Below are 12,456 nucleotides of genomic sequence, written 5' to 3' on the forward strand. Positions count from 1 at the left end.
GGGCTGGGGCAGGCTGTGGCCAGCGCGCTTGGCCGGAACCAGGGCCGGTGCCCCGGGGCCCGAGCCGAGCCGGACCGGAGCCGCCGGGGCCGGAGCCGCTCGACCAGGGACGGTGCCCATGTCCCGGGGCCCGAGCCGAGCTGGAGCCGCCGGGGCGGGCCGGGGCCGGCGCCCCAGGGCCTGAGCCGAGCCGGGCTGGAGCCGCCGGGGCTGGAGCGGCTCGGCCGGGGCTGGTGCCTGTGCCCGTGCCCCAGGGCCCGAGCCGAGCTGGAGCCACTGGGGCCGGGGCAGGCCGGGGCAGGCCGGTGCCGCTCGGCCGGGGGGCCGGACTGAGCCGCGCCTCCTCGCGCCCCCCCCGCCCCAGCTTACCTCCTGCCTGCCTGTTTCAGGCTTCCCGCAAACATTTGATTCGCGGGAAGCAGGGGAGGGGGAGGAGCAGGGGGTGGAGCGTTCAGGAGAGGGGGCGGAGTTGGGGCAGGGACTTTGGGAAAGGGGCGGAGTTGGGGTGGGGGTGGGGCGGGGAAGGGGCGGAGTTGGGGTGGGGGCGGAGCCCCTTGGAGTGTCCTCTTTTTGTTATTTTAAAATATGGTAACCCTAACACAGCAGAACAACATGTTCCCTGCCATCAGAATGGCTGGTATAAAAAGAACATACAGCATGGCTTGCTCACTGGGTTCAGTAGCTGGCAGCACATGGAAGATGTTTCAGTGCGTGCTCACGCTCTCACATGATGCTTTCACAACACTGACGAATGTCTCACTGAAAGCAGCCACTATTTTTCTGTCACCCCTTTTTGACCCGAGTGACTAGTCAAAGTTCCGGGCCTTGGGGATGTTCCAGCTGGGAGTAGAGATTGATGATGGAGTCTGGTATTTTCTTGGATACAATCTTGTTTATCTGCAAGGAATGTACAAGGTTCTGCTTCTTCAAACTCAGGCCTTTTTAGCCAGCATCAGACCCAAAAAGCTCTCTCTCTAGCTTCTTCCAGGGCCATGCCATGCTTACAGACTTCTGCTTGGATTTCTTCAGGCTCACTCTATTGCATACATGGCCTTATCCAAAACAAAATTCAGCCCAAAGCCCTCCCCCAACACCATCCAAAACTTCTGGGCAGTGTCACATAATCCTTTTGTTTTACATGGGGGCATGTGATTAATTTAGCCTTGTACTTATGTTAATTGATGGATGGGATGCATCCTTCAATCTCAATGAGGTATTAATTCAACCCCTAACGAGGTTTCACCCAGCTCACAACATTTCCATCCCATGTCTCTTGGAGATTTGAGAATGTGGATAGTTGAGTACCTGTGGGGGAGGATTGCCTCTTATTCTCTCTCTTTGGTATCAGTGTCCATTTATGTAGGTGTTGATACTATTCTCATCTGGTTGCCAGGTGTACACACCCTCAGGAATTAAATAAATAATACAAAGTGAATCCATCTCTGAGCTGGGCTGTAATTGGATCTTTAATTGGGCTGTAATTAGATACATATTTCTAATAGCTCAGCCTTCAGTGGTGGTTGGATCCTCAGTTTGGTTAAACCACTTAAAAAGATAGGAGCCATATGGAAAATTCATACTTGAATTGGGAATTTGAACAGCCCCAGTGTTTGGGGGTGTACAGGCTGTTTGGTTCAGGCCCATCAGTAGTTTTGGATGGTACAAGTAATTTTCTCATTTGAAATAAATGTGTTGGAGTAGATGACTTTCCTAATCGGATTCAGGGCCTATAAACCCCTCCCGTTGAAGCTGGTGGCAGTAAAGCTATTGATTTCAATGGGAGCAGGAATGGGACCTCGTTTTGCTATCCACAGATCTGTGCAAAAACTTGGCAGTTTTCATTTTACAAGGCTGTAACAGGGTCAGGTGCCTCCTGCTCATGGACAGAGGTTGCTTTGCAGTTACCAGCCTCGATTTTCATTCTTGGGCTTCCCTGCAGGAGCCTCACTCACTGTGGCTCCTGGTGCTCTTATAGGGGAATCACCTGATGTCTGTCAGGAATGCCTCTTCAGTAGTCAGGCTTGGCTGGCCCCAGGCCTCTAGGTCTTAAAGGGCCAAGCCCCCCTGTTACAAGGGAACACTGTGGGACAGATTCACCAGTACTCTCTGGCTGCTTTACACCATTCTAGTAATGCAAAGCAGCCATAAACCCTGCTAACCCTGGTCAAAGGAGCATCCCAAAATAGTTGGAGCAAACTGGAGAATCTGGCCCCTGTGTTTGGTTTTGATGCCTGTGCTTTTGCATCACTTGAGTTCTGTTTTGAGTTCTGCATTTGTGCAGCCTGCAAAGCTCAGAGAATACTGTTGTGTTTCAGCTCATATCACACTGAAACCATGAAAAACTGTGAAATACTCCATAAACCACCCCCCATCCCAAGATTCATCTGAAACCAGGCTCTGGTTCACTGCAGTAGTTAATAATCTCAACCTTATAAATCCAGATAAGTGACGTGGTGCTTCGTTGTGAAAACACCGTTCTAGCTGCCAGCTCCTCTTCTTTTGCTCATTTATAGACATTGAATGCCTGATTTTCACAGGTGCTGGCCTCTCACTACTCCAGGGGAAGGTAAAAGGGGCTGTGGGTTTTCAACTCCTCTGAAAACCAGGTCCGTAACATACTGCTTTCTTTTAAAATGTTTTAAATAACATGTTATATTTAATTGCATAACCAACTCTGCCCACCTTACTCACCTGCCCTGTTAACTAGATGGGGATTACTCATGTGAGTAAGGTAAGCAGGCTCTGACCCATTATAGTGACCTAGTTTTAATTTACCAGAATTTAATATTGCGGAGGTAATTTTTGTCTCTCTTTAGGGTGCCTTTTGGACCCTGGCATTTATACTATCCCACCCTTCTGTTTACAAGAACATCATGGAGGACATAGATTCTGTTTATGGCAAAGCAGGTAATAAACCAGACATAAGTGACTGCAGTGGTATGGTACAGAAAGTAAAACCACAGTTAACATACGACCAAAACCCTCACTCAGTTTTTGCTCTGTCGTTACTCAGCCTGATCCCACTGAAGTCCATGCGTGTTTGGCCACTGGCTTTTTGGGGAGTTTGCCTGAATAAGGTCTTGAGGCCCAGATCCTGAAAAGTCTTTAGGTGCCTCACTTTCCTTAATTTGAATGGGAGTGAGGCACCTAAATACTTCTCAGGATCTGGGCCTAAGTAAAATCAGGGTAAGTATTTCTGGATTTAGCCTCTACTGATTTGGCCTTTATATTTGTGTAATATCTTCAACTAAGGGCTTGTCTATACTACCTGCCGGATCGGCGGGCAGCATTCAATCCAGCAGGGGTCGATTTATTGCGTCTAGTCCAGACACGATAAATCGACCGCTGAGTGCTCTCCTATCGACTCCGGTACTCCAACGGAGTCAACGGGAGAGCGTCAGCTGTCGACTCACCACAGTGAAGACACCGTGGTGAGTAGATCTAAGTACGTCGACTTCAGCTATGTTATCCACGTAGCTGAAGTTGCGTAACTTAGATCGACCACCCTTCTCTCAAGGGTAGACCAGGCCTAAATGACATTTCTTTCATGTGTGCTGTTCCATGACTTTTCCATGGGCTTTTAGGGATTTCTGTGAGGTTCAGCCTTACTGAAGTTAATAGGACCCTTGCGGTACTAAACTCAAACAAGGAAATGGGATAGCCACAGTGAGTCATTATTACTGGTTTGGGCCAGGTACCCCAATGCAAAGTGATCTCAGCACCAAGGTGAAATATCCCTTCTCCCCACCATGAGTACAAAGTGGGTTCAAATCCCTCCCATTATGATTTGAAATTTTCTAAATTGAAAGGGGGCTGACGTATTACTATTGTCTATCTGTGTCATGCCATCTTGTTTCAACAGGGGAAGCTAGGATTGAAGTCTTTGAAGATGACCTTAAGAAACTCTCATCAATTAAGCAGTGTATTTTGGAAGCCTTACGGCTAACAGCCCCAGGTTCAATCATAAGGAAAGCAATGAAGCCACTAAAAGTTCAGGTGTTGTATTATTTTAAATGGAGTTTGTATTTTCTTGTAAATCTTCTGGAAATAGATGTCACCAGTTCATTCAACTTGTCAAGCCCATTATTTAGCACTCTGCTGTAGTTACCAAAAAATAGAATAAAATAAAAAAATCTAACAATAAAAATGGGTCATGGTGAAACAATCCAAAAATTTGTATTTGTTTTGACCTGACTCAAAATTTTCTTCAAACTTTTCAATTTGCTGAACGTAAGACCAGCCATACTAGGTCAGACCAATGGCCCATCTAGCCCAGTATCTGGTCTTTCGACAGTGGCCAATGCCAGATGCTTCAGAGAGAATTAACAGAATGGGGCAATTATTGAGTGATCCTCCCCGGTCATCCAACCCCAGAATCTGGCAGTTAGAGGCTTAGGGACACCCTGACCATCTTCGCTAATAGCCATTGATGGACCTATCCTCCTGACTAATCTAATTCTTTTTTGAATCCAGTTATACTTTTGGCCTTCACAACATCCCCTGGCAACAAGTTCCATAGGTTGACTGTACATTGTGTGGTGAAGTTCTTCCTTTTGTTTGTTTTAAACCTGCTGCCTATTCATTTTGTTGGGTGACCCTGGTTCTTGTGTTATGTGAAGGGGTAAATAACACTTCCATATTCACTTTCTCCACACCATTCATGATTTTAGAGCCCTCAATCATACCCCCCCTTAGTCATCCATTTTCTAAGATGACCAGTCCTAGTCTTCTTAATCTCTCCTCATATAGAAACTGTTGCATACCCGTAATCATTTTTGTTGCCCTTCTCTGTACCTTTTTCCAATTCTAATATATCTTTTTTGAGATGGGGCAACTAGAACTGCAGGCAGTATTCAAGATGTGGGCATACCATGGCTTTAGATAGTGGCATTATGATAGATAATAAGATAGAAACTATCCCTTTCCTAATGGTTCCTAACATTGTTAGCTTTTTTGACCGCTGCTGCACATGGAGCAGATGTTGTCAGAGAAGTATCCACAATGACCCCTAGATCTCTTTCTTGAGTGTTAACAGCTTAGACCCCATCATTTTATACGTATAGTTGGGATTATGTTTTCCAATGTGCATTACTTTGCATTTATCAACATTGAATTTCATCTGCCCTGTTGTTTCCTAGTTTTTCAAAAAAGTTCCCCCAAAATTTTTTGGAATTGCCAGCAAATGGAAAAAACCCTTATTCACCCAGCTCTAATTACGGTAGCATGTAGGCATGCCAATCAAGGATCCCATTGTGTGAAGTGCTGTCACTTGACAGGTGCAAACAAGATGGCCCCAAGATGCACACATTCTATATTTTTCATATTCATTATATCCTCAGACCTAGTCCATGCCTCCTACCCAGCATCAGCTTAATTGTTAAGGTGAGTCAGCCATTTAAAGGAGAGCACGTTGATGGTATTATTATTTATATAGCATGCCATGGGCCTGAGATTCTGTACAGTGGTAAAGTGCGGAAACTGCCTGGAAGAGTTTACAGTCTACTCGTAAAAGTATATAAAACAGTGAATATACATTCTTGATGAAAATACTGGACACATTTCAAAAGACACAGGAGGATGCATGAATTATTTGTCCACTTTTCCTTAAGTCAAGGAGGTCTTTAAAAAAAATCCCCTTGTTTTCTAGTACTAGTTTTCTAGTTTTGTTTGACTTTTAATTAGTCACTTAAGACAGGGGTGTCTCCTGTGGGCAACGCTTCAGTCCTAAAAGAAGAAGTGCCAGAACACACTTCTGGTATTTCCAGTAAGTGATAGTACTGCAATACTGTTACAGCGCCCCAAAAAAGTGCCAGAATGGCATTCGGGAGCATTCCAGCAGGACTTGAGCCCTATCTACAGGTAGTCTTTAGTCCACACTTCACTATAGTAACACTAACAAGAACACGTATGGTTGATCCCGCTGCCACTGAAGTCAATGAGAGTTTTGCCATTGGCTTCAGTGGGAGCAAGATGAAATATTCTACACATCATCCCAGGATTTCCCTCCCTTGCACAATTTTTATTAGACAAGACGTTCTGGTAGCCCATTGGGCTTGCAGTTATGTATTCCTTTGCTGAAGCTTTTTGTTTCTCATTTAGAATTTTGTCATTCCACCTGGTGACTTGCTGATGGCATCGCCTTATTGGTTGCACAGGAATCCAAAATATTTCCCTGAGCCTGAAATATTTAAGCCTGTAAGTTGTTTCTTTTGGGACATGTATTTTGCTCTGTTTTGCCCTGGGCTGGACAGATGGAGCCATGTGAAGGGCTGAAAGGCCAGCAAACAGTGGTAAAGTGTGCAAACTCCCTGGAAGAGCCTCCAGTCTCAGTATAAAACTGAATAGATATTGCCTGTTCATGAAGAAAAATACTGCAATACCCCCATAATTCATTGGTGAGACCTTGCTACCACCCCTCCCTCTCCTCTTGTGAGAGGGAACTGGAATTCATAACAGATTGAAAATAAACCCCAGCAACGATACAGTTTCATATGCAAGGATTAGCTGTGCAAGGTCATTTTTAGCTTGGAGAAATAAAATTAAGCCTATTTATACAAGACTTATTTGGAAAAAAAATGGTTTTCTTCCCACAGGATCGTTGGGAAGAGGCAACATTAAAAAAGAATGCTTTCTTGGACGGCTATTTGGCATTTGGAGGAGGAAAGCACCGGTGTCCAGGAAGGTCAGTGAAACAGCTGGGGTTTGTTTATTCCTAAATTCAGTGGAAAACAGCTCCACTGGAGGGGACTCCTCCTTTATCTCCAAAACATTCTCTTTTTGCACCAGTGATCAGTAGCATGCCATTTCTGGGGGTCTGTCCAAGGTCAGTCTATGAAAAGACTGTACACAAAGGAAGAGAGATTAGTTTTTTGATGGATGGAAAAGCAGCGTAGAAGATCAGGGTTCTGCAGAAGAGGAGTCAGAAGTCAGCCCAGCTCTGCTGTTCTCCCAGTGTCTTTTCATCAGTGGAAGGTTATTTCAAATACAGGATGTGCCAGTTTGAGCTCATGGCATTGGAGTGGCCATAAAACATTCTCTGCCCTTGGAGTAAGGAATAATGCACTAATCTAAGGGCTTTTCTTCATGGGAAAGTTTTACAGTTATGGTTTACCAGATTGAGTCTCCACAGAGGAAGTTATACTGGTATTAGGGGTGGCTTTTTTCAGTTTAGTTTAAACCCCTCCCCAAGCGACATAAACTAAACCAAAAAGAGCCCTCTAATATGTGTCATTTGAAATGAACACCTAAGGTAACACTGAAAAAACTCCTCTGTTTAGACCTTTAACTTTCTTATCCCTTCTGTCCTTTGTGCAGAAAAGGAAGTAGGATAAAAGATACCAGGAAAAAAGCATACAATAGAATATGATAATTATACAGAAACAGTGCTAGGATCACGATGGATACGCTTTTTCTTTCTTTTTCTTTCAGGTGGTTTGCTCTAATGGAGATTCATATGTTAGTTATTATACTCCTTTATAAATATCAGTTTACTCTTTTGGACCCAATGCCAAAGCAGGTAACATCTAACTGCATTTGACACTGTCAGTATCTGGATCTATTTTCTTTAAACACTTAAATCTTGTACCCTCAGAGCTTATCTACATGCAAAAGTTGCACTGCTATACCAGCATAGTGCAAGCAGTGTAGCCACCCCATAGCATAGATGCAGTTATACCAATATAGCTTATTCCATAGAGGGAGGAGAATAAACTATACTGGTATTGGGCACTTTTATGCTTGTATAACTGCGTCCACTATGGGTAGTACCAGTATAACTATATAATAATAATAAAAAAATCACATCCTTACCCAAAATAGTGATGTTACTACACAATGTGTAGACCAGGCCTCAGTTGGAATGTTTATCATTTTGTAAAAAAAGAATTATAAACAAAACACATAAGGCCAAATCCTGCAGCCCGAGTTCCCAGGCCAGGCTGGCCCATTCCCACTCTCCTTTATGCAGACAATCTGGTTGTGTCTGGACCAACCGGCCAGCTTCCTGACCCATCCACATTCCCCTTCACAGTGTGCAACTTCTCCACAGCCTTACCCTGCCACTCAGTGTCAACACCCCTGTGGCCTTCTCGGAGCATGGGTGCCTGGCCTGCACGGGCTTTGTCTGATAGCAAGGGATCTAGCATAGGTGGATGCTTGAAGCAATGTGGCATTCAAGTGTAATTGCTAACTGCTCACTGCTGTCCCACGCCAAACCTCTTAAGGTTCTGCAGTAGTGCAGCATGTGTACCATGATCTGGAGGCAGGTGTCGAAGGCACTTCAGTGGGTAGGCCTCAAAGTCCCAGGAACACCACCACCACCTAGCCCTTTTCATGAGTAGAGCTCAATGCACTTTGCAAAGGATGTCAGTATCACTATCCCCATTTAACAGATGTGGAAGCTAAGACACAGAGGTGAAACAACTTGCCCAAGGACACCAGTGGGAGATCTGGGAATAGAACCCAGATCTCCTGAATCCCAGGCCATTGCACTATCCCCTAGGCCACACTGCCTCCCACCTACTAAATACCTAGACACACGTTTAAGTGAAGGGACATTTATCAGGGCTGGCAGAAAAGGGAAGGGTTGCAAATACCCTAGGCATGCAGTGACTTAAAAAGTTACATTTCAAGGTAAAACATTCCTAGTCTGGCCCCAGGGGGTATCCAGTCCAGGGTTAGGCCTATTGTCTGGGGTGTCCTCTCCCTCCTCTGCTGCCTAGTCACCCTGCAGCCGCTGTCCTGCCCCAGAGCAAGGAGATTTCCTGGGGCAGAGTCTTTCAAAGAGTTTCTCCTCTGTTGGCCAGGGGAGGAGGATGTGCCTATGTCCAAGCTGGAAGGTCAGCAGGGAGGGGTTTGATGGGAATTCATCACACAAGTCTTTAATGAGGACTTTAGAAGGAAAATTTTCATCCGACCCTATTTACAGTAAGGAAACAAACTTGTGTAGGCCAGAGATGGATTTGGATTTAAAAATCAGTGTCAACCCTTGTCATGGGGAACTGTTAACATGTTCCTCAAAACGCTGCACTGTCAGACTGTGGTTATAGAAACCAGAGACTAATGGCTAGATCTTCAGAGGTATTGAGCACCCACAATTTCACACTGACTCCAGTGAAAATGGTGGGTGCTTGGCACCCCTGACAACCAGGCCTTTTTTATTGGTCATCCTAAATAGGGATTTCGGTGTCCAATTCTAAGACACCCAGGTTTGAAAATTTTTGCCTAAAGTGTTAGTCTTATCCTTCAAACGGTATCAGAGAACAGACACTAACCCTCAAAGTTAAGCTCAGTAAAGGCTCATGAATATAAATAACTTGCCAAACAAAACAGAGAATGTCAATGTACTGTATCTTCAAATTGTGATTGACTAATAAAGGGCCCTGATCTCATGCTGGTTTTACATGTCCTCAGTGAAATTGCTCTTGATAACATAACAGAGCAGAATCCAGCCCAAGGGGACAGATTCTTACAGTGTAAGAGAGTAGATAGTGCACTGGACTGGCACTCTGGTGACCGTGGTTCTAGTCCCAGTTTGCTCCTGGGTAACCTTGGCAAGTAACTTTCCTTTCTGTGCTTGTTTCCCTATCTGCCAAATGGGGATAATGATACAGACCTTCTTTGTAAATCGCTGAGACCTGCTGATGAAAAGCACAATGTAAGAGCTAGGTATTATTATTAATTACACTAAGGCACCTTTACACCACTCCATGAAGTACTGTCAAATGTCATTTATTCCCACTTTATGGATCCTTTACACTGCTCTGACATTAATTTGTGTAAACTTAATCTGTATGTATATTTACAGGTTTCTATTGCTTGTGATTTTCTACAGAGTCTTCTCCAATTATCAAGGGTGTGTCACCCCGATGGACCATGCAGAGTGCAGTATAAACTCAGAGAATGAAAATTTTATTTTATTAACTTGGTTTCCTGTACCAGCCACCTCCAGAGTGATGGACCATTTGGCTTTTCTGATTTGGCATTTCCTCTGTTCCTTAATGAATTCACAGTTTTAACACTTTTAATAGGAAAAGGTTTATATGCTGAGAATGCTCAGAGTCATATCTTCCGATGGTGTAAATCTACGTATCTCCATTGATTTCAGTTGCCTTCAGTGAAAGCTATGTCTGTTTACACCAGCTGAGGACCTGGTCTTTAGTATCTAACCGAAGAACAAATTATTGTGAATGGAATGTTTTTGTGAACAGATTAATAGATTCCAAGGTCAGAAGGAACTACTCTGATCATCTAGTCTGAATTCCTGTCTAAACGCAGGCCATAGAATTTCCCGGAAATACTTCCTGTTTGAACTACAGCATCTCTTTTAGAAAAACATCCCATCTTGATTTAAAAGTTGTCAATTATATAAGATTCCATCATGACCCTTGGTAAATTGTTCTAGTGATTCATTACCCTCATTGTTAAAAGGAAAGATAGCTCAGTGGTTTGAGCATTGGCTTGCTAAACCCAGGGTTGTGAGTTCAATCCTTAAGGGGGCTATTTAGGGATGTGGGGCAAAAAATCTGTCTGGGGATTAGTCTTGCTTTGAGCAGGGTTAGACTAGTTGACCTCCTGAGGTCCCTTCTAACCCTGATATTCTATGAAATTTGCCTAACTTCAACTTCCAACCATAAGATCTTGTTATACCTTTGTCTGCTAGATTGAAGAGCCCATTGTCAAATGTCTGTTCCCCATGTAGGTATTTATAGACTGATCAAGTCACCCCTTAACCTTCTCTTTCTCTGAACCCTCTCCATTTTATCAACATCCTTCTTCTTGAGTTATGGACATCAGAAATGACCACAGCATCCTAGCAGTGGTCACACGAGTACCAGATACAGGTGTAAAATAGCCTCTCTACTATTCAAGATTCCCCTGTTTATCCAACCCAGGATCACATTAGCCTTTTGACCACAGTGTCACACTGGGAGCTCACGTTCAGGTGATTATCCACCATGACCCCTAAATCTTTTTCAGAATTACTGCTCCCCAGAATAGAGTCCCCCATCCTGTAAGCATGGCCTACATTCTTAGTTCATAAAAATATTACAGAAAATTCCCACTTTCGACACATACGCATCTCTGAACAATCTGAAGGACTCACTCTATCACTTCGGCCTTGCTACTCATTGCAGAGAAGAAACTGGTTTTCTCCCTGTGACATAGGAAATCGGCTAGATATTTGAGACATATATCTACTAGGACTTCTGCCCTGAAATCAACACATTGAATGGAAGACCCAACAGAGATGAGGAAATCCCAATGACAGAAAATTAACACCTTGCTGCAGAGGCAGCTAAACTTGTGAACATGGCATGGCTGTGTCCAGAGAACGAACACAAGGGGTGCCTGATGTCTGTGTTAAGACAGTCAGAGCACATCCAGTAGGGCCCTGTGTGTAACTGAGAGACAAAGGAGACTGGGTGAACAAGGATGGCTCAGAGAGCAGAGCATTATGACTCCCTGGCTTCCACCAACAGGAACCGTATCACAATCCTGCCTCTAATGCTAGGTCCCTTTGGGAATGTGAAGGTCTTGTCTCTGTAATGCACATAGACAGAGACTGTATGCAACAGAGAATAGTGCAAAAATGACTTGTGACACGGTCATGGGGCACAGTACTCGCCGCTTGTCTGGTACCTCCTCCTGGTCACTCTTGGGATTAGCTCTTGAGGCTGACACCCCTTCCCATGGTCACACGCTATCATACCTTCTCTCTCTAAGGTATGCAGCTCCTCTCTCATCCCAGGAACTGCAGCATCCTCTTCATGATTTAGCTCTCTGGCTAGGTCACTCAGCATGTTTCCCCCTCCCAGGGTACAGTCCTTCAAATTCTCTGTCTCTCCCACTGTGACCCATTCACTGCCCCACTAGTGCCATTTCCCCAGTGGCAGGTAGGGGAACTCAGGCCCGCCCTTTACTCCAGGTTCCAGGGACCCTCAACCCAGCAGTTCTAGGCAGGGCCAGCTCCAGGCACCAGCAAAGGAAGCAGGTGCCTGGGGCGGCCAATAGAAAGGGGCGGCACTCCGTCCATTATTGGGACGGCACGTCCGGCCGGTCCTTCAGCAACTCAGTCTTCGGCGGCAGTTCGGCGGCGGGTCCTTCACTCCGTCTCGTCCTCGTCGGCAGCACTTCAGCGGCAGCTCAATCGGGTTTTTCTTTTTTCACTTTTTTTTTTTTCGCCGCTTGGGGCGGCAAAAAAGCTGGAGCCAGCCCTGGTTCTAGGCTTCCTCGCCCAGCCCTCACTGCTCCTTCCCTGGACTGCTTGCTACCACTCCTGGCTCTGGGCGTACCAACTCCAAACCCTCCTCCCAGGGAGGGCCTACAGCCTACATATCTCAGCAGCCACCCAGCATGCCTCCCTCTTCCCAGGGCAGGGAGTGATTGCCCTTTCCCAGCAGCAGCCCATCTGTGGCAGCTTCCTGGCTTGATAGGCCCCACCTGTTCCTGCACAGC

The 12,456-nt window shown here is 45.3% G+C and overlaps 1 pseudogene; it reads left to right on the forward strand.

Annotated features, from left to right (window-relative positions):
- Positions 1–7,537, forward strand: part of LOC112117698 — a 15,711-nt pseudogene extending 8,174 nt beyond the window's left edge.
- Positions 7,538–12,456: the final 4,919 nt, after the last annotated feature.

Source organism: Terrapene carolina, unplaced genomic scaffold, assembly GCF_002925995.2.
Source record: "Terrapene carolina triunguis isolate 2854851 unplaced genomic scaffold, T_m_triunguis-2.0 Scaffold42, whole genome shotgun sequence".
NCBI classification, from domain to species: Eukaryota; Metazoa; Chordata; order Testudines; family Emydidae; genus Terrapene; species Terrapene triunguis.